This window comes from Macrotis lagotis, chromosome 1 (genome assembly GCF_037893015.1).
Source record: "Macrotis lagotis isolate mMagLag1 chromosome 1, bilby.v1.9.chrom.fasta, whole genome shotgun sequence".
Lineage (NCBI taxonomy): Eukaryota > Metazoa > Chordata > Mammalia > Peramelemorphia > Peramelidae > Macrotis > Macrotis lagotis.
The window spans coordinates 94,881,053-94,908,720 of NC_133658.1; the positions used below are offsets into that span (position 1 = coordinate 94,881,053).

The following is a 27,668-nucleotide window of genomic DNA, read 5'->3' on the forward strand; positions in this document are numbered from 1 at the left end:
CAGGTGGGCAGGAGTTCTAATCCCACCTCCGAGGTTTGCCACAGATGTGGCACAGCTGTGTGACCTTGGGCAAGTCACTGAGCCTGGCATCCCTGGCCATCTCCAGTCCTCCGGATTCCTGTCTGGCCAGTGGGCTCGGGTGCCTCTGGGGGAGAGAGTGTCTGGTGACTTAGCACAGCCCCCCTCAAATTCATGGCTTCACCTCCCTGAGGTCATGAAGGACAAACATTATCATAGACTACTTTGCATCGTGCATTCATGGATTTCAAAACCTTTTTTTTTAACTTTTTCAAGTAGAATACACATAAAAGACCCCCCAACTCTTCAGTAGCGGGGGGGGGGGGGGTCTTAGGGTTTGGTTATAGTCTTTGCTTTTTTTGCTTTCTGCAGGGGATGGGGTTAAGTGTCTCGGCCAAGGCCACAGCCGGGTGGTTGTGGAGCGGGCACAGTGACCTCCCCTGCCGCCCCCAAGCCCCGTCCTCACCCCGGGGGCCCCGGGCCTCACAGGCGGGCCCGTCCCCCTTCCTCCGACTGCCGGGGCCGTTGGGGCACGGCGCAAGAAGCGGGGAGCCAAGGCTGGCTGTGGAGGGCGGCCTCAGTTTCCCCCGCGTGGCTCCCCACGCTTCCCCAGTTTCCCGCGCCCTCGGGGGCTCTCCTCCCGGCGGGCGGCTCCGCTCGGGGGCTCTGATTGGTCGGCGATGATTTCATTGTCAAGGCACATCCGGGTCTCGCCTCCCCTCCCCTCCCCCCGCAGGGTCTCCGGGCCTCCGCGCCCGCCCCCACCTCTCAGGACGAAGCCAAACAGCCGCCTCCCCTGGATCTCTCCTCCGTCCGGTCCGCGGCCTAGCGACCGGCCGCCCACGCCCCGAGGAGGCGGCTTGGGCCTCCAATGAGGAAGGAGGACGACTGCCTCCACCAATCGGAGTCCGCCGCTTGCCACGCGGGGCGGCGCAGGGCCTCTGAGCTCGAAGCTGAGTGGCCTGTGGGCTCCCGTTCGGAACTTGCTCGCCCGCGGGCTTTGGAGGCCGGGAACGGCGGGGCGAGCTCTTCCTAGGGGCGCGTCGAAGCAGCCGGGGACTCCACAGTTGATTGATGGGGGAGTCCCGCCAATCGCGCTTCCCGCATCTCCCCGCCTTTTGCTCTCCCATTTAAAAAAAAAAAAGCCGGTGTGACGGACTTGGAAATTGGCTCAGTGATGGACAACTAGAGCAAGCCAATGAGGTGAAGGTTCGAATCACCCTTTGGACCAATAGAAAAAGGGGATAGTCAGAAAGGCGGCCCAGCCTATGGGCGGTGTTTGATTGACAGCTCCATGGACTTATGACCGAGTAGGCCACCCAGGCCAATGAAGGGAAGGGATTGCTGAGTCTGGTGGAGCGTGAAGCAAACCTCTTTAAGAGGTTGGGTCCTACTTAGTGGGCGGTGTTTGACGGACGTGGATCGCGTCCAATCGGGGAAGGGCGTCGGCGTCCAATGGGAGATGCGGACCCGAGGCGAGGCCGCGGAGGCGGGGAAAATGAAACACGGAGTTACAAGAGGGAGCCCAACTGGACGAGGGCTCGGTGACGGGCGGGCCGCTCGGCCAACGGGCTTCCGGGACGGGGCGCGTGGCTTCCTCGGGGGCGGGGCCCGCGCAGCACCGCGGACTTGGGGCGGTGGGGGGGCGCCGCTGGTAGCAGAAGGAGCCGAGTTGCTGCCGCCGCTCCCGCCGCCGCTCCATGGCGGAGGAGCCGCCTGGGTTCTGAGCGCTCGGCCCCGGCGGCAGTTGCGGGGGGAGCTTCCCGCCGGCGCGGCCGGACTCTGCGTTTCCCAGGGGTCGGTGGCTGGAAGATGCCCCAGAGAGACGAGGCCGCGACGGAGGAGGCGGCGGCGGCGGCGGCGGCGCTGAGGTGGAGGGCCGGAGGCAGCGGCGGCGGCGGCGCCCAGGGCCCGGCGGCGTAAACAGCCCTCGAGGCGGCCGGGGGGTCGCGCCTCGGCGGGGATCCGGGGCGGGGGGCGCGGTGCCGGAGCGACGCCCGAGGGAGCTCTCCGTCCTCCCGTCCCAGGTAAGCGCCGCCCGTTGCCGCGGGGCTAGGCCTCGGCCCGGGCCCGGCAGCGGCGAGCCGCCCCCCGGGCTGGGCCCTCCCCGCGCCTGGATGGCTGCTTTTCTGCTGTCATCCTCCTCCTCCTCCCTGCTTCCCCTCGCCAACTCCGTCTTGTGTCGCCATGCCTCAGAAACAGCTAGAAATGGAAGCCCGTGCTTCCAAGCCCGTCCCAGGCCCCCGATGGGCCCGACTTGCCTTATTTGTAGCTTCTCCGCGCCTCGCCTCACGTCCGGCCGCCGCGGCCGCCGGGAGGGGAGGGCGAGAGCCGGCCCGAAGCCCTCGGCCTCGGACCAGTCCGCTTCTTACGGGCGTGTGTGCCCGAGACTCCCCCGTGCTGATGTACCGCCTGCCGCCCCAAAATCAGCAGCCTCCACAAAACTTTTTTTTATTTCATTTTATATTAGTTTTTTTTTTTGTGGCTCGCCTCAAGGCCACACGGGGAAAACTTTTTTTAAAAGGAAAAAAAAATGCACACATAATGTCGAAATTGTTTTAGAACTAGCCATGGCAGACCTCTTTAAACGAGGCACATGTGCTTAATATATCAAAATAAAGTTGGCAGACGCATCCTAAAAGGCTTGTTTTAGGAATTGAGTCTTGGGGATATGTATCTACTTTGAGTTATGTTGGTGTTAAGACATGAATATCTCCTGTGGTATGAGAATTATGGTGGTTTTATCGCTGGGGTTGACAGAAGATTTGTGTAAGGATGAACAAATAAATCACTGTCCTGGAAGATAAAGAAACGTTACCAAAACTGAATTTTAGCAGACATTGGGATTTTATTTTTTTTTTATGTTATGTAAGAATCTGGTTCCTATAGTTGGCCCACTTTTAAATAGAACAGTCCTAAATAAACAATGAGGCAAGTTATTCTAGTTTTTTATATTTGCCTCTTCCAGTAATACAGGCTTCCTTTTTTATTGTAACAAGGATAGTAAAGTATTCAAATACAAACTAACTCTTCTAAGAAGTATTTTACGGACCTTGGAATTTGTCTTTTAAAATGTGTGTATTTTGATTGACTAAACCGTAGGAAACTTCTTCTACCCTTTCTGATTGGCATCCTGTATGCATTTTATAGTTCTGGAGAGTTGCCTAGGGCACTGAGAGGTTGTGACTTGCCTAAGGTGGCAGCCAGTAGTATCACAAGCTAGACTTGAACCCTGATCTTCCTGATTCAGGTTGGTTTTTCATACCTGTATCCCGCTGCCAAAGTATGGACATTTATATGTGTGTGTATACGTGTATTTAGATAGATCTAACAGCATATATTTATGTCATTTGTTTAGCATTCAAACTAGGTTTTTCAGCTATTTATGGCTTTTTTTTTTTGGTAGGAATTTTTCAGGTGTTATTTCTTTTTTTTTTACCCTTAATCTAGAGACCCATGTAGTCCATTCCCTGCTTCATTTTACAGATGAGGAAACTTGTGGGCCAGAAATGTTAAATGATTTGGTAGGTATAATATTGAATGAAATTTAAATCTAACTCTTCTAACTCCAAAATCATTGATTTTTCACTTCTTCCTCCCGCTTCTTTCCCTCTCTCAATGTCTCTGTTGTCTTTTCCCCCTTTTTTTGTGTGGGCTTATATTTTACTTTATCCCTCATTGTTTTTGCAATAGTCATTGGTATTGCATTATCACTATGGTGTAATTTCAGTTTTTTTTCTTGCATGTTAAGATTTCCTCAATTCTTTGTGTGCCATCTTAATTGTTTCTGTGGTGAATTCACTTAACATTAGGATAAAGATGATAACGAATCAGTCAACTTTCTTCCTGTGTTGGATAATTACAGTATTTATAATAATAAATGTTAACCATTTCAGGTTGTAGTAGAATAAAATATGTTTACTCAGTAATTAGCATATACTTTCCAACCCCTTAAGACTGATTTTGAAGGGATGGTACAGTAGTCTATTTGAAGAGCAGGTTTATAACTTGAGTAGGTGAGATACAACTATTCTTGATGAAAATTCAAATGTTTACTATAAAGGAAAGTTCTAAGTCGTTTTAACATCTTGAAAATAGAGGGTGTGTTGAACTTAGAGTTTTTCCATATTTCTAACCATGTTAGAACATGATTGGATAATTGGTTGAACATAGTTTTAGATAAAATGGTAGTATCCTTAAAATGTTTTAAGTTAATAAAATCATTTTGAATGACATTGTTAAATAAAAACATGTCTTTGGTAAATTTTGTGAGTGATACCTACTTTTAGCCTTTTCTCATGAAGGCATCTATCCTGTATTTGTATTACATGGATACATATATGGAATTATAAAAATTTTACTTGTCCATAAGAGAGAAACCAAGTTTTATTATCCTTTTTGATGCTCAGAACTCAAGCAAATTTAGTTAGTCACCTATCATAAAGGGAGTAAAAACTTGAAATAAAGAATTGAAAGTTTGTATTTATTTTGCCCATGAAAATAACTTGAATAATTGACAGTGCTCAGTTAAAACACTCTCTCTCTCTCTCTTTTGCTCTCTCTCTCATACATATACTCACAACACACATGGAACTTTCAATCCTAAATTTTAGTATCATAGTTATGTTAAAAAATAAATTAGAGACACCGATTAGAAATTTATATAATACATTGCCCCCTCCCCCCCATATGTTAAAAATAAAGACTCACAAACTTGTTGTCTAAGGATCCCTGGAAATGTGGTAATTTTTTTTTCATTTATTTGAACACTTAATACTTTTTTTTCTATTGGAAATTTGTTTTAGAAGCTGAAATCATACTGGCCATTTAAAAGCAAAATGTACATTTTAAAAATCATGTAAGTTGACAATTGAAAGAACTGGCAAAATTTTATGTAGAGATTAATGACTATTGACTAGATTGAACAACCCAGTGTAGAGACAGATAGAATTAAAGGTCCCCTAGAATCATGTAGATAGTCACTGAAACTGTTATTTAATTATTACCACCCTCATTCAAAGTGTGAAATCTGGGTAGGGTTTGGGGAAGTTTAGCAGCAAAATTTAATAATTGCTTTCACATGATGCTCCTCAAAGTTTATGAAATGCCAATCAATGCTTATACAGCTGTTTGCTTCCTGGTCTCTATCCCTGCAGGGAGTGACTTCATTTCTTTGTGCCTAAAGTGCTTCTTGGAAATTCATGGTTGGTTTGGATAATCTTGAAGGTTGCAACAGTTGTAATATTTTTTGACCTGAACTAATCCAGAAAAGATTGGTGGCAGGGGATGGCTGGAGAAAGAAAAAGGTGCAATAATTTACTGACCTTTATAGTGAATATTTAGTTTATCTTTACTAAAGATGATGCTTATGTCATTAAATTCATTTAAGAAAAGCAGACATTTTAAGACTTTTGGGTAAGGTTAATTACCCTTCTAAAGGGCATGTTAAATTATCTGTGGCATCTGATCTATGGTCTGAGACCTTTTTACTACGTTTTCTAACCTTATTTTAAGCTAGAGATATTACTGTATTCAGGGGAGTAGAAAAAACATTTCAGCATGTTGCTCTCCTTTCCCCTCAAAACTTTTTATGTAAACTCATGAGAATTATTTTGATTTGATCTTGTAGTTGTCCTAGTTCTGGGATAAAAGTGTTTTGATAGTTTTAAGATCTTCTCTTAATCACTAAACCTAATTATGTCAGTAATTCTGTTTCATACCTTGATATATTCAGGCTATATTGAATAGTAATAAACATTTTTAGTATTCATTTGATAATACTTAGGAGAAATTTTTGACTTTTTTTTTTTTTTGCAAGGCAAATGGGGTTAAGTCGTTTGCCCAAGGCTGCACAGCTAGGTAATTCTTAGATGTCTGAGGCCTCATTTGAACTCAGGTACTCCTGACTTCAGGGCCAGTGCTCTATCCACTGAGCCACCTAGCCGCCCCCAATTTTTGACTTTTTAAAAATGATCAGTGATTTATTCATTTTCAATGCTTTATTTCCAGGCTTTATAAAAATGTCGATTAAAGTGTGTACTTTAGTGCATTTTAACTTTTGTGTTCCATCTTGTTTTGTGTTTTTCATAAATCTTCCCCAGAACCACTCTCATAAACACTGAAAACTTCTCTTGTGGATGTCAATGCAGCATTTGGGTTGCCCATTTGTAAGCCTTCCTTTATGCTATATGTGATATATGATTGGCCTTGCTACTTTTCTGTTCATACTTGATCTTGGTGATATCTTTGTGGATATTTCTTGTGAATAAGTTTTTATTACTCATAGCTTTTAGACACTTAAACTCACTGTCTGAGGAGTGGAAAAAAGTTCAGATTCTGGAGTAGGAGGACTTGGTTTCAAGTTTTACCTCTGATAATTATACCTAGTGACTTTACATTTCACCTCCCTGGACTTCAGTTTCCTCATTTATTAAATAAAAGGACTTGGACTGGATAACCTCTTATGTTTCCTCCGTCTCTAAATCTGTTGTCCTATCTATGTTCTGAGTGTTCATTTGTGCCATCTGAAGTTTTGATCTATTGAGATTGAGGTGCTTGATGATTCATAGCCATCGAGCATAACCAGGAGAATATTAGTGTTAAAGATAGCCACTGAACAACAAGGAGTAGTTTGAGATTGATGAAAGCAGTTTTGTGTCTGTTACTACCTTTCTGAAATCTGTTCCCTTCAAGTTAGCAGGTATTTTATTAAGCCCTTACTTAGCCAGGCACTGTAAAATAAATGTTAGAAATTCAAAGAAAGGCAGAAACAAAACAATGCCAAAAACAGAACAATAAAAATAACAAACTAGTCCCTGACTCTCAAGGAGCTCACAGTCTAATACAGATTTTAAATTGTAAATAATCACCAGAGAGAAGACACTAACTACCATTATTGTATTCCTTCTGGACCTGGATTTGTGTCCATCTGTTAATATTGATGGATTGATCATGCTAAGAGAGCACAGAAATATTCTCAGAAAAAATTTTTTTGGCTTTTTAATGTATCATTGACTTGTACTGGACATATCTAAAGTGTTATAACACTGCCTGTGATTGAACAGTTTTTATAGCTTTTGTAACAAAGATATTAACCATTTTTTGAACTTCTCAATGACCTCCTAAATTGATGAATGTAACTGAGAGAACTTTTATTAGATTTTACATGTTAGAAGGAGCAGCTAGAGTACTGCTCCTGCAGTCAGGAGGAGTTCAGTTCAGCCTCAGACACTTTGTGCACTTGGGCAAGTCACTTAGCCCTGATTGCCTTTTATCCAGGGCCATCTCCAGTAGTCTTGATTCACCTTTGACCACTGGACCCAGATGGCTAGGGAGGAGAAGGTGAGATTGGTGAGTTAGCACAGCACCTCTTCACTTAAATACAGTTCACATGCATGTCTTGGTATCACTTCCTAATGTCCTGGTTTTCGTCAAGGGTGAAGAACAAACATCATCATCATCATAAGTTATATGCTGAACTTAGAACTCAAGTTATTAATTATCAAAGCTTATATTAGTTAATACCTAATAGCTTTTATTATCAGATATTGGGAATTGATTCAAATTTTTTAGAGGAAGTTAAAATCATACCTCAGGGTTTGGTAGTTTGAATTCATTATTGTACAAAGTCATGGAACTTTTATAAGCTGAGACTTTAGAAATGATCTAGCAAAAACCCTCCCAACATTTTTTACTTTTATCTCATAAGTTAGAAATTTTTCATTTGTAATTGGAAAACTTTATTGTTAATCCTGTGGAGGATCATTTTTTTTTTTAATTTAGCATTTAACTTATCTTTTTAAATGTAAAGACTGTTGCTTTGAGGGGAAAAAAGTTGATTAAAAATGATTGGTAGATGACCTTTGTGAAGATTCCAAAGAGAAACTTTGCTGTCCTGAAAGACTTTGTCTTGATGGTCCTAGATATGTAAGATTTCACTTCAGAACTAATATTTTTTTATTCTTCATAAAAATGCAGATTTTCAGAGTTGGAGGAAATTACATTGAATATCTAGTCCAGTCCATACCTGAGAAAACTGCACTAAGACACACTTACCCCAGGATGGTTACGTTATACCTTAAGTATATAGTAGTATGGAGGGGTCTAGACTGGGTTAGGAAATTAAATGCAAAAGGAAGTGTTGGGAAGTCCAAACTATTAATAGCTATGCTGGCATCTGTCTTTTATTTTTTCTCATTACAGATAATCTTTTTGACCTAGTTGTTGATTTGATTAAAACATGAGGAACTAAGAATTAAAGTGGAGGAAAAATATTGCCTAAATTAGAATTAGCTAAGTAGTCTGTAAGCATTGAAAGAAGTGCTGTGCTGATAAACAATCCCTGAGAGTTGGGAAGGGTTTTTGGGGGTGTGAGAATAATGACAGGAAAGAGGTGACAGATCAAACAGGATTATTTAATACTTGTCACTAGAAAATGATACATCAAGTCTAGTATAATTTGGTTGATTTATGTGTGACTTAGTTTTCCAGGTTCATTGGGAATATTTGTGGGACTGTGTTTGATGATAATCCTTAAGTATTCCTTATGTGACTTGAAAACATTGTGTAAGTAATCTTTGTTTTCTGGTCATGGCTGCCACTCTTTTACTGTGTCATTCTTTTTTTTTTTTTGTTTAACACATTTATTCATAGGGGCTGATAGAATCATCCTACCTCTGCTTTGTCACATTAAAGTTACTTTGTGTCATTTGTTTATCTATTTATTTTTTGGCAAGGCAAATGGGGTGAAGTGGCTTGCCCAAGGCCACACAGTGTCTGAGGCCGGATTTGAACTCAGATACTCCTGACTCCATTTGTTTATTTTTAATGTCCTTTCATTACTTTTTAAATTTCTACTTGTAGTTGTCCCAACTTTATTATATGATAGTGACTCTCTCCTACCTATCTTTTTTTTACTTGGCAAAGCAGTTGATGAGTTTTGCCACAAATTTTTCAATTAAGCTGTCCATAAGATCAACTAGGTTCTCCAGTGGCTGGCACAGTAAGATCTGAATTTAAATTTGACCTTAGACATGACCCTAGACAGGTTTCTTGACTGCTCTTAGCTTCAGTTTTCTCATTTATGAAATGGAGCTAATAGTGTTGCCTGACTCCAAGGCTTTTTGTGAAGATAAAATGAGGTATTTGTAAAGCATTTTGCAAACTTTAAAGTGCTATGTAAATTCCAACTAGCTAATGTTATATATTTTAGTGTTGAATGTCTTTTGTGGTTGTACTAGGCATAGCTAGGGACCATTTGCCATTTTGCTTTCATTTAGCAATCACTGATTTAGAAGATGAGAGGATCATATTTTTATATGGTAAACTTGATCAAATTAGTGTCTTAGAGCATGTTTCTTATATGGCAAGGCAGGTTAGCTTGGACCATTAAAGTAATTTTATTAGAATAATAATGTAATGTGGTTATATTAGTGAAAAAGAGAGACTTTATTTCCTTAAAATGAGCAATTTTTAAATTACTTTAAGAATCCTTAAGCTTGTTCTATTGACTTTCATTGCTCATTTAACATTCTTTGTCTAAAGTTTGTCCACATGTCTCAAAGCCTACATTTTAGATACCTTTCCCCATTTCTATTTGATTTTTATAAATCTTAATAAAACTTTATATTCTTATAATATATGCATTATATTATTATGATCATTTAATTTTAAATTCTATGTTCTTTTTTGGGTTATAATTTTTGTTTCTGTAAAACTAGAGATTAATGTCATGTAAGCTGTTAAAAGATTTAAGGGTTTTTTTTGTTTGTTTAGTTTTTGTAAGGCAATGTGGTCAAGTGACTTGCCTAAGGCCACACAGCTAAGTAATTATTAAGTTGTCTGAGGTTGGATTTGAACTCAGGTACTCCTGACTCCAGGGCCAGTGCTCTATCTATTGTGCCACCTAGCTGCCCCAGTTTAAGGTTTTTTAAATGTACAGTATGATAATGAATCATTCTTTTATGATGTTTGAGTTGGTATATCAAAATTTATTTACAATGTATGAAATGTGCTTTAGTCTAAAATATTAATGTGACTGAATGTAGTATTTTTATTTCAAGTGAAATTCTTGGTTTACATAGATTTCTGTAGGACCTGGAGATGGAGTTGATAGAGGGAAATAATTAGGGAAAAAGAATTATTAAGGTAGGCTTACAGCTGATTTTGGTGAATATGTAATTTCTCTCATTTGTGAATTGAGTCCTTTTCTCAGTAGGTCTGGGCCAGTTGTAGTTTATATATATATATATATATATATATATATATATATATATCTGTGTGTGTGTGTGTGTGTGTGTATTTTATTACTCTTTGGCCTGCTGTATGCTTTCTTGTTTTTGTGTCTCCTTAACCATTTTTTATTAAACTAAGTAGGACCGTGTAGGTGGATGGCAGCTTTGTTTTCTTTTGATTGTTGCTTTTACTTTCTAGACAGTTAAAAAGGAAGGAATGAAAAACATAGGGATCAGCAATTACTAGCGGAGAAGAGTGGTATAAATAATAGGTAGTTTGGACTGTTGAAAGGAAGGAAAAGAATATAAAAATTGCAAGACTGTGAAATATATTTTGTAAACAAAGCTAGATAGGAGGGAGGGAGAATCTTGGTTAAAAAAAAGTTTAGGGCTTGTTCAGTGTTTTACAAACTATTGTAATTGTAAACTTTTGAAACTTGGTAGGCTATAGGAAACTGGAAAGGGGGAAATGTAATGACATTGTAAGAGAGACAGAATTTGTTTCTAGGCCCTGACATGAGAATTAAGTCTTTGAAAGGTGGAAATTTGAAATACTACTTAGCTGTTAGATGTACCTTTATAGTTATTTTAGAACAGTTATAAAATCTTATAAAATTTTGTAAAGTGGAGGATAGAAGGGACAGCATTTTGGACTTGAGAGATGGAATGCCCTATACCAGGAATATTTAACAGACTAATTTGAATGGAGAAGAATTAATGTGTAGGGGAATATCATTATATTAAATAAGACTGGAGATAGATTTAAAGTCCAGTCTTTGGATTTTGTACTTTATTCTGGATGCAATGATAAACCCTAAAGTTTGTTTTAAGAAAGGGATGATGGCAAAAATATGTTTTCAAAATATGAATTTTGAGAAATTGAAATCATCAAGACTAATGATGGTGTTATTGTAGTGGTCCTGGGGAGAGGTAATGGAGGCCTGATCTAGGCTATAGTTCTCTGATTGCAGATGGATGTAAGAGTTGATTCCCTTTTAAAATTAGAGTTGACTAATGATTGGATCTTAGAACTGAGGGAAAGGGAAGAGTTAATGATGTGACTTTTTTTAATTTAAAATTTGTTTTTGAATTTTACAATTTTCCCCCTAATTTTACATCCCTGACCCCCCTCCCCCCACAGAAGGCAGTCTATTAGTCTTTACATTGTTTCCATGCTATACATTGATCTAAATTGAATGTGTTGAGAGAGGAATCATATCTTTAAGGAAAAAAAATATAAGAGTTAACAAAATTACATAAGATGACTTTTGAAAAAAAATTATAGGTAATAGTGTTTGGTCTTTGTTCAAACTCCACACTTCTTTCTCTGGATACAGATGGTATTTTCCATCGCAGATGCCCCAAAATTGTCCCTGATTGTTTCACTGAAGGAATGAGCAAGTCTATTAAGATTGATCATCAACCCCATCCATGTTGCTGTTATGGTGTACAGTGTTCTTCTGGTTCTGCTCATCTCGCTCAGCATCATTTCATGCTTTTCTGAATTCCCATCCCTTCTGGTTTCTAATAGCACAGTAGTGTTCCATAACATACATATATCACAATTTGTTCAGCCATTCCCCAATTGATGGACATTCACTCAATTTCCAATTCTTTGTCACCAAAAAGAGAATTGCTATGAATATTTTTGTACAAGTAATCTTTTTCATGATCTTTTCAGGATATAAACCCAGTAGTGGTATTGCTGGATCAAAGGGTATGCACATTTTTGTTACCCTTTGGGCATAATTCCAGAAAGGCTGGATGATGTATTAGTGTCCCAGATTTTCCACATCCCTTCCAACATTGATCATTGTCCTTGCTGGTTATATTGACCAGTCTGAGAGGTGGGAGGTGGTTGCCTCAGAGATGCTTTAATTTGCATTTCTCTAATAGGTAATGATTTAGAGCAGTTTCTTGAAACTTGGTAGGTTATGGATCCCTTTGATTTCCTCATCTGTAAATTGCCTTTGTACGTACCCTTTGACCATTTGTCAATTGGGGAATGACTTTTTTTTAAAATAAATTTGACTCAGTTCTCTATTTTAGAAATGAATCTTCTGTCAAAAATAATAGTTGTAAAAATTGTTTTGATCTTGGTTACAGTGGTTTTTACTGTGCAAACCTTTTTAATTTAATGTATTCAAAATTATCTAGTTTTTAATAATGTTCTCCATCTTTTCCTTGGTCACAAACTGCTTCCCTTGCCATAGATCTGACAGGTAAACTATTCCCTGATCTCCTAGTGTGCTTATAGTATTGTTTTTTATGCCTAGATCCTATAACCATTTTGATCTTATTTTGGTATAGGGAATGATAATGTTGGTCTAATCCAAGTTTCTGCCATAAAGAATTCATAGCCTGTTCTAGGCACCAAGAATTCTGGACCAGGGAGACTTGAGTTCATGCTTATTAACTGTGGCAATAAACTTGGGTAAACTCTCTGCTTCAGTTTCCTTTTCTGTAAAATGGGAATAATAATAATAGCACCTAATCCTCCAGGATTTTCTGAGGATCAAATTAATACAAATGCTTTGCACAGTTCCTAGTATGTAGTAGCCACTACATAAGTGCTTGCTATTCTTGTTATCATTAACATTTATTTTCTTTGCAAAATAGATGTTGCTGAAAGGGAAGAGGTGGCTGCTTGTGAAATCTGAGTAAAAATAGTAAGGTTTGGATAGACTGCTGTGGAAAGTGAATTAAGGGTCATTCAGGAAAGAGTAAAATGATTACTGAGCCTTACTGATGTCCTAGTTGAGATTAAATACATAAAAGTTTTAGGCAAACCTGTCAGGTTTGGTTTTATGACATGCAAACATGTGTGTGTGTGTGTGTGTGTTTGTGTGTGTGTGTGTGTATTTACACAAAGATTTCAAAGTTCCCTGTTTTAAATCCCTGGTAAATGAATGAGGGACAAATTAACTTTTTCATGAAATTAAGAACTTTTCTGTAGATTATGATTGGGAACTTTGAGGAGGCTTATGGGGAAATTTAATAACATGATAATATTGTGAAGTTTTTCTGGTTATGTCTGTTACTGCCTCTTTCTTAACTAAATTTCTTTGTAGAAAGCTAAAGAAATCAAATTGTTGGCCTTGTTGTTTGAAAGTTACTTCCTTGAACTGTTCTCTTAGGAGCAGTATATATAGCAGCTTCTCTCCTACATGAATTTCTGCTTATAAAATATGACCTCAAGCAGAAGATAAACCAGATTACTTGTGCTGAATTTTCTGTCCTCTGTTGTCTTAACCAGTTGGTTGTATTACTGGGATTAGAAAGCAAAGAAAACAAAAACCCCTCAACTGCTTTGAATGCTAGCCAAATTCAAGAGAATTAAAAATTATAGCCTCAACCTCAAGTCTTCTATATTGCTTCATAAACATGTTACAGTTACCACCTGCATATTCCCTATCTTTTGCTTCTATCAGTTTCTTAAAATAGTTTGTTACACTTTATATCCATTTAAAGATTTTATATCTATATCCATATATATATTTATACTTGCATGCATTTATGTACATGTGTATACACACAAACAGGTTTTGTTTTTGTTTTTTAAATTGAATATGTGGCATTTTCCTTGGTTGTTTCCTTTTATCCTCTTTCTCATCTCACTTTATTCCTCTATTTCCTGTACCTTCCCTCTCCCAAGATATTTGCAGAGGGTAATTTTTTTTAATAGTTGAATTTTTTTATTAACACATATATATTTGTTTGTCTTCTGGTTTGTTGAAGCAGTAGGTTAGAAAACATTTGCCACAATAATGTCAAAATGTCTAGCCATAAGGACTCCAGCACCACATTCATCAGAAGGGCACTCCCGTTGAAGGTGGCTAATCTTGCCATTCTCATCAACCTTACAGTACTTCAGAACAGCAAGCTTAACCTTCTTTCTCTTCTTGGCATCACCCTGAAGCCTCAGAACAAGATGAAGGGTAGACTTCTGAATGTTGTAGTCAGGCAAAGTACGTCCATCTTCCTGTTGCTTGCCAAGAAAAATCAATCTTTGTTGATCAGGGGGAATACCTTTCTTATGTTGTATCTTGGCCTTGACATTTTTTAGTAGTATCAGACAGTTCGACCTCAAGGGTGATGATCTTCCCTGTCAAAGTCTTCACTAAAATCTGCATTGTAGTGCTGGGTCCATCTGTTAATGGCAGATCCAAAAAAAAAAAAAGCCAGAGAGGGTAGTTTAATTGGTTTGGCTCCACAGATCCTGGGGAGGGGGGGGTCTTGAGGACACCGTGTGACCAGGCTGAGAGTTCAGGAGAGCTTTATATAGAGGGCATATCAAGAAGCAGAGACCTATAAATTCATTTGTTTGCTGCTGAAAATGCCATAAGTAGGTGTGATTGATATTAGGCCTTACAAATGCTAGGGTTGAATTGATAGAAATAGAGACCTACTCATACTTGATTGCCTTTAAGAATAATACTTATTGTCTGTAGTATAATATATCCATTTGATCTAGTGTTGAAATTATTAGACTGGCAGGCAAGTATATTTCTTCTTGGAGAAATGATCATTTGAGAAAACTCACTGACTTATAGTTTTCAGACTTAATTCTTTTTTTTAAAAGTTAGACTAACTTGTCCTCCAATCCTCTAGGTCTCCTTCCCCTCTTCTCTGTAGCCATAGGTTTTCAAAGGTCTATGACATAGTTCAATGATATCTGTCATTTATTTTAGTAACTGAGAATGGTTCATTTGGGCCTAGTGATTTGAAATAGTTATTTTATAGTTCCTCTTATTGTCTTTGTTCCATCTTCTGATTAAGTTAAAAAAAAATCTTAAGTTGGTTGATGAGTTGTGTGTACACCCGCACTAGTCTCTTCTACATTTGTTTTTATAAATGTCTTTTTCATTTTGAGTTCTTCCCATCCCGCTTGACCTGACTTCCTCTAAAGAATTTGTCCATGGGGGTAGCTAGGTGGCGCATGGATAGAGAACTGGCCCTGGAGTCAGGAGTAGCTGAATTCAAATTCTGCCTCAGACACTTAATAATTACCTAGCTGTGTGGCCTTGGGCAAGCCACTTAACCCCATTGCCTAGCAAAAACTTTAAAAAAAAAAAGAATTTGTCCTTGGAATTCTACTCAGCCTTTCTCTGAACCATTTGAAATCTGTATTTTCCCAAATCTACAATGTATGCTAGACTAATACATATATATGTATCCAATATATATGTATATATCCAATTCTCTTTAGTCATAGATTCTAAGATAAAATGGGAAGCACCCTCCCACATCCATTCTCAAAATGCCTGTCATTTAACCTTTAGCAACTAAGTCTTCCTTGTGGATTAGATCTAGACTCAAAATTTCTTTTATCTCCACCTTTTGAAGGAGAAAATTATTAAGGTAAGTGAAGAAATTTAACTTTGCCAGTGAGAGAACTCCAGCAGATTTCTGATAACTGAAATCTCTTGTTAATAATCAGACTTCTTTGCTTGATCTGTTTCTAGTATTCATCATCTATTTTCTTTTTTGCCCAGGAAGTCTCTATTAAATTCATCATTATTATGCTTTCTTTATTTCTGGATTTCCTCATTAGTTTATCTGAATGTATAGAGGTACCTTTATAGTTTCTTTGTTTAAATGTTAATTTCAGTCACTGGATTTCATTCCAACAAGTCACAGTAATAGCTGTGGATTTAAATTTTTCATCTTGTACTAAATTCTTTATTTTGCTTGTTTACTTCACCATATTTTTTTTAAGAAAGATTCTATTTATTTTGAATTTTACAATTTTTCCCCTAATCTTGCTTCCCTCCCCCACACCCCCACAGAAGGCAGTTTGTTAGTCTTTACATTGTTTGCATGCTATACATTGAACTAAGTTGAATGTAATGAGAAAAAAATCATATCCTTAAGGAAGAAAAATAAAGTATAAGAGATAGCAAAATTACATGATAAGATAACAGTTTTTTCCCTAAGTTAAAGGTAATAGTATTTGGTCTTTGTTTAAACTTCACAATTCTTTCTCTTTTGATACAGATGGTATTCTCCATCCCAGATAGCCCAGAACTGTCCCTGATTGTTGCACTGATGGAATGAGCAAGTCCATCAAGGTTGATCATCACCCCATGTTGCTGTTAGGGTGTACAGTGTTTTTTTCTGGTTCTGCTCATCTCGCTCAGCATTACTTCATGCAAATCCTTCCAGGCTTCCCTGAATTCCCATCCCTCCTGGTTTCTAATAGAACAGTGGTGTTCCATGACATACATATATCACAATGTATTAAGCCATTTCCCAATTGAAGGACATTTATTTAATTTCCAATTCTTTGCCACCACAGACAGGGCTGCTATGAATATTTTTGTACAAATGATGTTTTTACCCTTTTTTCATAATTTCTTCAGGGTATAGACCCAGTAGTGGCATTGCTGGATCAAACTGCTCTCCAGAAAGGTTGGATGAGTTCAAAGCTCCACCAACAATGCACCAGTGGCCCAGATTTCCCACATCCTCTCCAACATTGATCATTGTCCTTTCTGGTCATATTGGCCAGTCTGAGAGGTTGCCTCACCATATTTGTGTGAATACTCTCTGATCCACCCCTCAACTGGTAGAGCCCTCCCCCCCCCAAACAGTCTTCTATTTAACTGTCTTGTGTGCATTTATATATTTGTTTACTTGAGAATTGACATCAGGATTTGTTTATTCCCCAAAGTGCCAGATACACTCCCTCAGCATGATGGTTTCTCAGGGGGGAAAAATGGAGGTGGGGAGCTGTAAAGGTAAGACAATACTGGCTTCCTGAGAGATGACAGATAGCAAAGCATAATCTGAACTAGTTGATAGGGTGATTGGGTGAATGAGTGATTAGGAAAAGCTTTCAAATAACAATCTGATTTGAGTTATTATTGAAATGCCTTCCAATAAGGTATTATTGGAGTTAATATTGGAGGAGAGGATGAGAAACATTTATTTCTATTTTAATAGCTAGAGAGACTAACTTGAGTTTGGAGTATTCAGGTTGTCTAGAACCCTGAGTAGGTGAAAGGGTAAGAATGGTATATAGATTGGCACAGGCATGGAAATAAAGATCGGGGCCACATTGTAGAGGGTCTTGAATTGCAAGAGTTTATTTTGTTCAGTGGGTAAAGAATAGATGTTTAATTGTTTAAAAATGTATAAAGATAGAAGTATACATACAGTAAATTTGAAGTTAACAGAATTTTTAAGGTAATAGGGTAATTTTCTAATTTTTTTCTAATTCTGTAAGGTTTATGAATTTTTGTTTCAGTTTTTGTTGAAAATCTAAGTGAGTTAGTGCCATTTCTAGCCATAATAAGTAATAATAATGAATATAGTTTTTTGCCTTTTTTTTTTCAAAAATTCAGATCATTATTCCTAAGATCATCATTTCTGTACATTTGGATGTAAGGGGAAAGGAGCAATCATGTCTTAAATGCCTATTATGCCAGCTGCTGTACTCATAAATCCTTGCAGCAGCCTTATGAGGTAGTTGCTATTATGAACCCCTGTTTTATACTGAGGCAGACAAAGGTTAAATTAATTGCCCAATATCATGTAGTGAGTGTCTAAGGCTAAATTTGATTCCTTGCCCAGTGCTCACTCTACTGTGTCTCCTAACTCCTAAGACATAGAAAGTTTAAATATTGTGGTAAATATGTATGCTATCCTAAGGCATCTCCAGAATATCATTTTCATTTAGGTTTTTGATAGATTCGTCCATAGTTAAAAGTTCTTAAAAGTAGAGTGTAGGAGAAAATAAGAACTGCACCTTTGGGCTGTAGGTAGATTAAGGCTTTAGTTTAATCCTCTGAGTGATTAGCTTTGAATATAATACATTTTTTTTAAGTTTTTGCAAGGCAAATGGGGTTAAGTGGCTTGCCCAAGGCCACACAGGTAATTATTAAGTGTCTGAGGCCGGATTTGAACTCAGGTACTCTTGACTCTAGGGCCGGTGCTCTATCCACTGTGCCACCTAGCTGTCCCAAATATCTAATACTTTAAAGACTCCTTCAGTAAACTATAGCCTTAACTGTCCCACCTTTGATTTTTTTGTATGACTACGTCATGATGGTCTTGTTAATTAAAATGTTCACACTTGAGAAAGAGGTGAGTAGGAACTGTTTGGTGATTTAGTTTATATTATATTAGTTATCTATTTGGCTCAATTTTTAGTTTTTAACTTTTGTTTAATACATATACTTATTTGTTTTGCTTAGTCATTCTCAGTCATTGGGCTTCTAATTTGTTTTTAGTATTTTACTATCACAAAATTATTGTTATATTAATTTTGATATATATGAAGATTTTCTAATCAGTAATCTTGGGGTAATAAAATTCTTTTATTTATATAACTTTTTTGATGCATGTGAGGATGTTTTTAATCAACGGTTTCCTTGGAGCAAAAAAGGGGAAGAAAAAGGAAGACATTTGTATAACCTCTTCTATAATGCCAGAACTTCTAAGTGCTTTATAAATATTATCTGTTAATCGAATCACTGAGGAAAGGGACATTAAGTAATTTAATAATTTTATTTGCAAAATTCAGGTTGCTTTCCAAAAGATTTGTACTGATTTACAGTTATACCAGAAGCTAGTGTCTGCCCACAATCCCTCCAGCACTGTTGCCATATTGTACCATCTTTGCTAATTGACAGTTTCTGAAGTTTCATTTCAAACTTCAGAGTGGTTTTGTGTTCTTCCACATGAACTTTTTTTTTTAGGTTTTTGCAAGGCAAACGGGGTTAAGTGGCTTGCCCAAGGCCACACAGCTAGTAATTATCAAGTGTCTGAGACCGGATTTGAACCCAGGTACTCCTGACTCCAGGGCCGGTGCTTTATCCACTTTGCCACCTAGCCGCCCCTTAACATGAATGTTAATAACTTCATATCCTTTGACCACTTATCTGTTGGGGAATGGCTTTTCGTTAGATAGATAGATTCTTTGAATGTATTCTGATTCCATCTATAGTTAGATATAGATATCTGATTATATTATTTGTTAATTATATAGCTTTGATACCAAATCCTTCTCAGAAATTTGATATAAAGATTTTTTTTCTCAACTGGCAACTTCTCTTTTTATCTTAGGACCATTAATTTTGTCTTTCTAGAAGCTTTTCAGATTAATGTAATTAAAATAATCTATTTTATCTTTTATGATTGCCTCTAATCCTTATTAGGAATTAGTTAAGAATACATCAACCGGGGCAGCTAGGTGGCGCAGTGGATAAAGCATTTGCCTTGCAAAAACCTAAAAAAAAAATACATCTACCCATAGTTGTGTTTCTTAATTTTTCTAATCTGCTTGAAAAGTGTATTCCTCAGAGCAGTTCTTAATTTTCCTAGTACCTTTACTCCTCATGGGAGAATCAAAAACAATAGAATTTAATAATCTAGCATTTGATAAACTGGAAAACAAATTATTTAAGAAAGAACTTCCTATTTGTTAACTACTGGGAAAACTAAAGTAATTTCATAGAAATTAGGCTCAACACCTTTCACAATATTCCATAATAAATTCTATTTAAAAATAATTATTTTCAGTTTTGAATTCTCTTTCCCAGCTCCTCTTCCAGACATTGAAAAGGCAGGAGATAAAACCATCATACATACAAAGGGGTAGGATGGGGAGTGTGGAAGACAAAAGAAAGATATTTCAACCTACATAGATACCTTAGTATTATGGTGGCTCATTCTGTTGATTAGAACTAAGTCTTTCACAGTTACAATATTGCTGTTCTTGTGTAACAATGTTTTCCTGGTTCTACTCTATCTGAAATCTTCACTCAGGGAATTTCTTACAGAACAGTAGTATTCCAACACAATTAAGGAGTCTAGCTTGTTTGGTCATTTTGCATTGATTGATGGGCATTCCCTAAATTAAAATACTTTACCATCAGAAAGAATTGCTGTAAATAGTTTTGTCCTAATAGGTCCTTTCCCTTTGATGTCTTTAGATAGAGACCTAGTGATGGTATTACTGTGTCAAAGGGGCACTGTTCTTTGGACATATCTCTAAATTGTTCTCCACAATGGTTGGTCAGTTGTACGTCACTAGCAGTGCATTGGTTTCCTTATTTTTTCACATCCCCTTAAGCATTTTTAATTTTCCTTTCCTATGATATTAGCCAATTTGATAAATGTGAAATGCTACACTTAATAGTTGTAATCTGTAGTCCTCTCAGTAAATGATTGATTTTTTTGGACAGCTAGGTGGCGCAGTGGATAGAGCACCGGCCCTGGAGTCAGGAGTACCTGAGTTCAAATCCTACCTCAGACACTTAATTACCTAGCTGTGTGGCCTTGGGCAAGCCATTTAATCCCATTGCCTTGCAAAAACAAACAAAAAAAAAGTTTGATTCTTTTAAAAATATGACTTGATAAAGACTGACAGAGTGCTTTCCGTGGGGGGTGCGGGGAGGGAAGCAAGATTGGGGGGAAAATTGTAAAGCTCAAATAATATCTTTAATAAAAATAAATTTAAAAAATAAAAAATAAAAATGACTTGATAGCTGGGATTACTTTCACTGAAAACTTCTTTGACCATTTAGCAATTAAGGAATGACTCTTTATTTTTATAAATTTGACTTAGTTCCTAATATATTTGAGAAAGAAAACCTTTATTAGAGAAAATTACTGCAAAATTTTTCCCCCCAATTTGCTCTTTCCCTCTGATATACTTACTCTAAATATAATACACTCTAAATCTGTATGTGGCTTTAATATTAATATTTTATAAAGCATGACACCATGGGATGAAGAATGCTGGATTTTGAAGTAAGGCATAGGGGCGGCTAGGTGGCAAAGTGGATAAAGCACTGGCCCTGGAGTCAGGAGTACTTGGGTTCAAATCCAGTCTCAAACACTTAATAATTACCTAACTGTGTGGCCTTGGGCAAGCCACTTAACCCCATTTGCCTTGCAAAAACCTAAAAAAAATGAAGTAAGGCATAAATTTCTCTATTCATAAAATGGGACTAATATTTGTATTATCTAACTGATAGAAATCATTCTAAGTAATGTAATGCACTTTAGATTTTCACCCCAGAATGTTGGTCAATTCTTAAGTCAGCAATAGTGAATTTAGTGGAAAAGGAGTTGGACTTGGGTTCAGGTTCTGCCTGTGGTATTTGATAATATGTGACTTGGCCAATCACCTGTCTTCTTTCAGTTGCCCTATCTACAAAATAGGAATAATAATAGTAACAATAATAATAATAATAATAATACCTTATTGGTATGTTTGTGAGGCTTGAATGAGATATTATATATATATATATATATAGAGAGAGAGAGAGAGAGAGAGAGCATGTTGTAAAAATCAGTAGCTGAAAGTGACCATTTTGCATTATTTTAAAAAAAGATTTGCAGAGAATATAATCTGTGGTATAGGAGGAAATTTATTCTGGTATTTAAAATATCAATTACTGATAAAGTTGATTTAAAATCAAATCAATTAAGAATATTTATTCATCATAGTAATTTGGGGGTATATACATCATTTATTTTGAAATAATTTGAATTACTTTTTTTTTGCCTCCATTCTACAATAGCCCCAATCAGATGAAAAAAAATCAAATTTATCCTCAGCTAATTTATGCAGATAGATACTTGTCATCTTTTGGGTTCTTTTGTTTTTGTTTTTTAGTTTTTGCAAAGCAATGGGGTTAAGTGGCTTGCCCAAGTCCACACAGCTAGGTAATTATTAAGTGTTTGAGGTCACATTTGAACTCAGATGCTCCTGACTCCAGGGCCGGTGCTCCATACACTGTGCCACCTAGCTGCCCCCACATGTCATCTTTTGAACAGCAGTCATCTCCATATCCAATCAGATAAGTCTTTTTTTTTCGAAGTGAGGAGGTATATTTTACTTGCCTTATAAGTAAAGGAATATTTTTATAATCCCAAGTTATAAATATCAGTTTGTCCAGTAAACCTCCAGGTTGTATATTCTGGATATTTTTCATTTTTATATAGTAAATGTGTGTTTTGTTTATTCTTTAAAAAGCTATCTTATAAGTGGTTAATACAGCTTAAAATCATTTCATGCATCTATGTATAGATGAAGAAAATATTATAGAGACCTAGTGACATACTGCTAGATTATACTACTTTGAATTTTTTCCCCTTGGTTTCCTTTTACTCTAGAAAATTGCTTCTCTACCTTTCTATTCCCCCCCCCCACTCCCCCCTTTTCTTCTGATTTCCCTGCTTTCCCCTGACTGCTGGTTGTATTGACAACAGTTTTGGTGAGGTTAGAAGTCCTTTATGATTGATAGTATTTGATTTGCAGCTAGATAGCCCAGACACTTGCTAGCTGTGTGTTCTACTTGCACATGATTGCCTTGAATTCTGGCCATCTCCAGTCATCCTGATTCATATCTTGCTACTGGACCTAGATGACTCCAGAGGAGAAAATGAGGCGGGTGATATAGCACAGCATTTTCCTCACTCCAAGTTGTGGCATTTACCTCCTTGATAATCATGGTCTTCTTTGAAAATGAAGGACAAGCAAAAACATTTTCTATTCCCCTTTATCTGGAATTATCTGTCCTGGAACTTAAGATGACACTTCCAACTCTGCTATGTTTGTGTCTACCACTTAGGTGGAAACATAAATAGGCAGTGGGAGGAACAAATTAAAGTGAGAGTGCTCACATAAGATTGAAAAATCTTTAATCATCACTAGTCATGGTTTAAATTTTTGACTTCCCAAATTCTTTAAGTTAGACTCTATTAAAGAAAACTGTTACTTAAATTTGAAAGACTTATTCTCATATACCAGACAATATTAAATTTCCTTGTGCTTTAGTTGATGTCCTGCAATTAAATTCTCAAATACAAAAGCAAAACTTGTGTTGCCTATTCTGTGCATTTTAAATTCCATATTTCTTTGACATGACATTCTCTTGGTAACTGGAATATTCTCAACTGCTTCTGCCTCTTCTTTCACTTCATGCTCTGCAAAATCATTTTTTTAAGAGAACATTAAACTGTTAAGTAACTTTAACATTAAACAGAAGGTAAAACATAATGAAGAAGATAAATATACCCCCTCAAAACCTCATGAGATATGAAGAAAAAAAATATATCGGTACAAGCTGATTATTTTATTTTGGCTTAAAGGGGTGCTCCAGGAGTTACTAAATTTCTGGCAGTTAATAATCTGTTCTACTCTAGTCTAGACACCAAGTCTCAGAAAGATGAAGTGAATTGACCAATATTCTTCAGAATTAATTCATAAAATCTTTGGTCTTCAGATAAGAAGTAATACTGGAGGCCATCCCTGCCAAGCCCCTCCATTTGTCCTGATCTATAACTTGGCCCAGATGATTTCAGAGGAGAGAGGAGATTGGTGATTTAGCACAGCTCTCCTTCACTTGATGTCTTTAGCCCTCTTTGAGAATGTAGAACAAATAAACAACAACAAAAGAACAAAGAATAACTTAAATGTTGGCTGAAATTTTCATTGAATTGATGTGAGTATATCATTTACTAAGTAATTTGGACAAGCAAAGTATTGTATGGTATATCATCATCTCCATTACAGGAGAAATTAAAAGTTTACTTAAATTATAAGCATTTGGTAGTGATACTGAATGAAATTTAAATTATGTAGTATATTTAATAAACCTGAATAATAACCCTACCTCTCCAATACCCCAAAAAGGAAAAAACCTTTTGGTTTTTGAAGAGTGGAGATAAATTCTGATTTTCTCATTGTATTGTGCTTTTGATGTCAATTAGAAAAAAAGTTTTAATTGTGCTTTTTTCACCATAGTAATTTTCCACTAGCCTAAAGCCCTCATAGAATCCCTTCCTCTCATAAAAAAGGAAATACTTAAGCAAAACCAATAGATACAGCATCATATTTACTGCTTTTACTTTAAGTGTTTCATTTCTGTTCTAAGTTCTTCAAATAATTTTTTGCAGAAATTAAATTGGTTTTTCTATTTGCAGATAAATTTAAGTGAAATGATCTGTCATTTATGTGCAAGTGTTAGACCTGGCGTCTGTTAAAACAGAAGTGACATTGTTTTTGGCAAAACAGTTTCTTCTCTGCATATGTATTTACACAGTATTTTCACACTCCATAAATTGAGCAGAATCAGTTATATAGTACAAATTTAACTAGATACTACTAGATTATATAACCTACTAGAAACAATTATTATTAGAATTAAATTATAATTATGTATTTAGTAATGCTATTAAACATAAATGTGTATGATATGTAGATAGTGTATAATATATGCTGTTGCACAGTATACAGTTAATTGAATATTTTATATATTCTAAGAGGAAAGAGTAGAAAAGTTGATGTATTGAATCAAGTACGAGATCATCAAAACCCTGTAAATAGTTGTTCAAAGTAAGAACATTTTAATGTGGTATTTGATTATTCGAATTCAATATTATGTAAGAAATATTTATATAGGTATGGGATGGATATCTGTTGTAATTATTCAGTTTGTTAGTATGGTAATATAGGTTTGCATTTGTTTTGTTTCTTTACATAGAGGGGTTTTTTTGGTTTTTGCAAGGCAGTTGGATTAAGTGACTTGCTTAATTATTAAGTATCTGAGGTCAAATTTGAACTCAGGGCTGGTGCTCTATCCACTGCACCACCTAGCTGCCCCGATCTATAATATAGATTTAATTGATTGTTAGCTTTATTGGGGCTTCTTAAAATTCTTGTACATTTTTATAAACTTTTGTAGATGGAATAGAAAATAATTTTTTATTACAGGTCATATCCAACCTTTAAGGCTCTTTTATTGCTGGTTGTCATTTATTTCTAATAATGGCATTGTTCATGCTAGTTGACAGTTTTATTACAATATTTTAAATCTTTTGGAATGTGAAAAATTATATATGACTTTTTTTTAAAATTTTTGCAAGGCAATTGGGGGTAAGTGATTTGCCCTGCCCAGGGTCACACTACTAATAAGTATTAAATGTCTGAGATCAAATTTGAACTCAGGTCTTTCTAACTCCAGGGCTGGTGCTCCATCCACTGCAACACCTAGCTGTCCCCATATGGTGATTTAATAAATAGCAATTCAGAAACCATAAGGAATTAAGTCAGAAAGCCTCTCTGATCACCCAGAATATGTCCACAAAAATTCATGGATTTGTGGCCATTCTCCCTCCTGAGATTTATTTGTTAGACAATGGTATAGAAATTTGTTATGGTAAACAAAATTACTTTCTTATTATAGTGTGGAGTACTTTTCATTAGGCTATTATATTTCCAGAGAGACATGTATAATATAAAGAGAACATTTTAATTTGGACCCTTTTTCCTTGATATCAGGTCAACTTGTTTAATGTTTATCTAGTTTTGATAATGGTTTTTATTGCTGTCTTTTCCACTGTATTCTTCTCCTTCATTCTCCTGAAGAGCCATCTTATATAACAGGGTTTTTTTTTTTTAAATTAAAATAAAGAGAAAAAAGAGTGGGAAAATCTGCATAACTCATCACTAGATCAAAAAAATATTTAAATATATAGGTAGTATAGAGAATACTTGTGAACATTTCTCCTCTGCAAGGGTTGGGGGAAGAGTATCATCTCGAATCTGTTTTTCTCCATGCTTTTTCTTTTTTCTTTTTTTTAATTGACATTTGATTTTCCAGTCACATGCAATGATAGTTTTTCAATATTCATTTATTTGCAAGTTTATGAGTGATTCATTTTTTCTACCTCCCCCCTCGGGAGGGGGGGTGAACAGTCTGATAAAAGTTGTATATGTTTATTTGTGTTTAACATATTTGCATATTCATCATATTGTGAAAGAGGAATTAGATCTACAGTCTAAATACTTTTTCTTCATAATTTTGTAACAATTACTTGGTGTAAGTGTGTATGGGTGTATGTTATTTTCTTGTCTCTACTTTATTTTCTACCAGTTCATCTCTCTTGATCCTCTCCATGCTTCTGTATTCTTCATATTAACTATCTCATATTTCACTGAAATACTACATTACATTTGTGTTCCACAATTTGTTAGCTATCCTTCTATGAATGGACATCTACTTTGTTTTCAATTCTTTGTTCTTACAAAAAGTGCTACCATAGATATTTTTTGTATATGGGGATTTCTTCTTATCACTGTCCTCCTTGGTGTATAAAGCTGTAATGAAATCTTCAGGTCAGAGGATTTGAACATTTTAGTCCCTTTATTTGTATAATTCCATATTGTCTTCCAAAATGGTAATATCAGTTGTGTCAGTATACCTACTTATCTCCTTTCCAACTCCTCTAAAACTTGCCAATTTTTAGGGAATGATGTAAAGCCCCAAAGTTGTAATTTATATTTCTCTTATTTGTTTTGAAATAATTCTTTCATATGGTTAACGACTTGTAATTCTTTTGAGAAATGCCATTAGGTTTTTGTGTTCATAGGTTAAAGAGGTAAAAATCTAATATAAACACTTTGAGGTAATTGGGTAGCAGAACATTTTAAATTTATTTTGTACTTATTGGCACTGGAACATTTTTGAGTGAATTTGGGCTTTATCTTTTACACTAGAATTCCCAAAACATTGTAAAGGAATGTCAGAATTTTAATAATTGTTATTTGAAGAGTTTTTGGCATTAAATAAATAGAAATTGTATTTATATGCACATATTATCAACCTTAGATAGAGAAACTCTAAGAACTTAAAGAAGTTTCCTGTGATCTCTTCATTGCTAAATCTCATGTTTTTTTTTTTCCCCAATCATCATTCTTCTGATTTTTATTAGTTAAATTTCCTGGTTCATCATACATATCATGCTTCCTTAGCCAAAGGATGTTCCTCAAAGCCCTCCTTCTACACTCTCGATGACTTTATTAGCTGCCATGTATCTAATTATCTCTATGCCAGTCACTGTTCAAACCCACTGTTAGTGTTTCGGACTGTTTGTCAAACGTATTTGGGGTTTTCTTGACAAAGAGACTGTAGTGGTTTACCATTTCCTGCACAAGCTCATTTTACAGATGAGGAAACTGAGACAAATAGGGTTAAGTGGCTTGCCCAGGGTCACACAACTGCTAAATGTTTGAGGTCAAAAGTGCTCCATCCACTGTGCCACCTAGCCGTCCCTTACTTTTCTTTTTTAAATATATTTTAAAAAATTCAACATGTAACTTTCAAAGTTGTCCTCTTATGTGTTTCCTTCTATTTCTTTCTCAGTTTTTAAAAATGTTTCAGTGATCTTTTTGGGGGGGGCACTCAATTTATAGCTCCTTTTCCCTTTTGCCTCCTTTCCCTTAATTGAAAAACAAAATAAAACTAAATCTTTGTAACAGACATCACATTTTCTCAATCAAAATCACAGTATTGGCCAGGTGGAGAAATGTTTGCCTCATTCTGTCAAGAGTGTGGTGGATTGGGACAACTAGGTGGCGCAGTGGATAGAGCACCAGCCCTCGAGTCAGGATTACATGAG

The 27,668-nt window shown here is 36.7% G+C and overlaps 1 protein-coding gene and 1 pseudogene across 5 annotated transcripts in view; one reads left to right on the top strand and one right to left on the bottom strand.

Annotated features, from left to right (window-relative positions):
* The first annotated feature begins 1,662 nt into the window (after positions 1-1,662).
* The window catches only part of PPM1B (protein phosphatase, Mg2+/Mn2+ dependent 1B), a 77,184-nt gene continuing 51,178 nt past the window's right edge, over positions 1,663-27,668 (top strand). For 2 of the 5 annotated variants that reach the window (XM_074204996.1, XM_074205003.1), the window contains exon 1: positions 1,663-2,045. The gene's annotated coding sequence lies outside the window, so the exon portion shown is untranslated. Of the gene's footprint in view, positions 2,046-2,387; positions 3,543-27,668 lie in introns of those variants that run through there. The other 3 variants (XM_074205015.1, XM_074205024.1, XM_074205011.1) reach the window with 3 other exon arrangements.
* LOC141501230 (ubiquitin-ribosomal protein eS31 fusion protein-like) lies at positions 13,949-14,383 on the bottom strand (annotated as a pseudogene).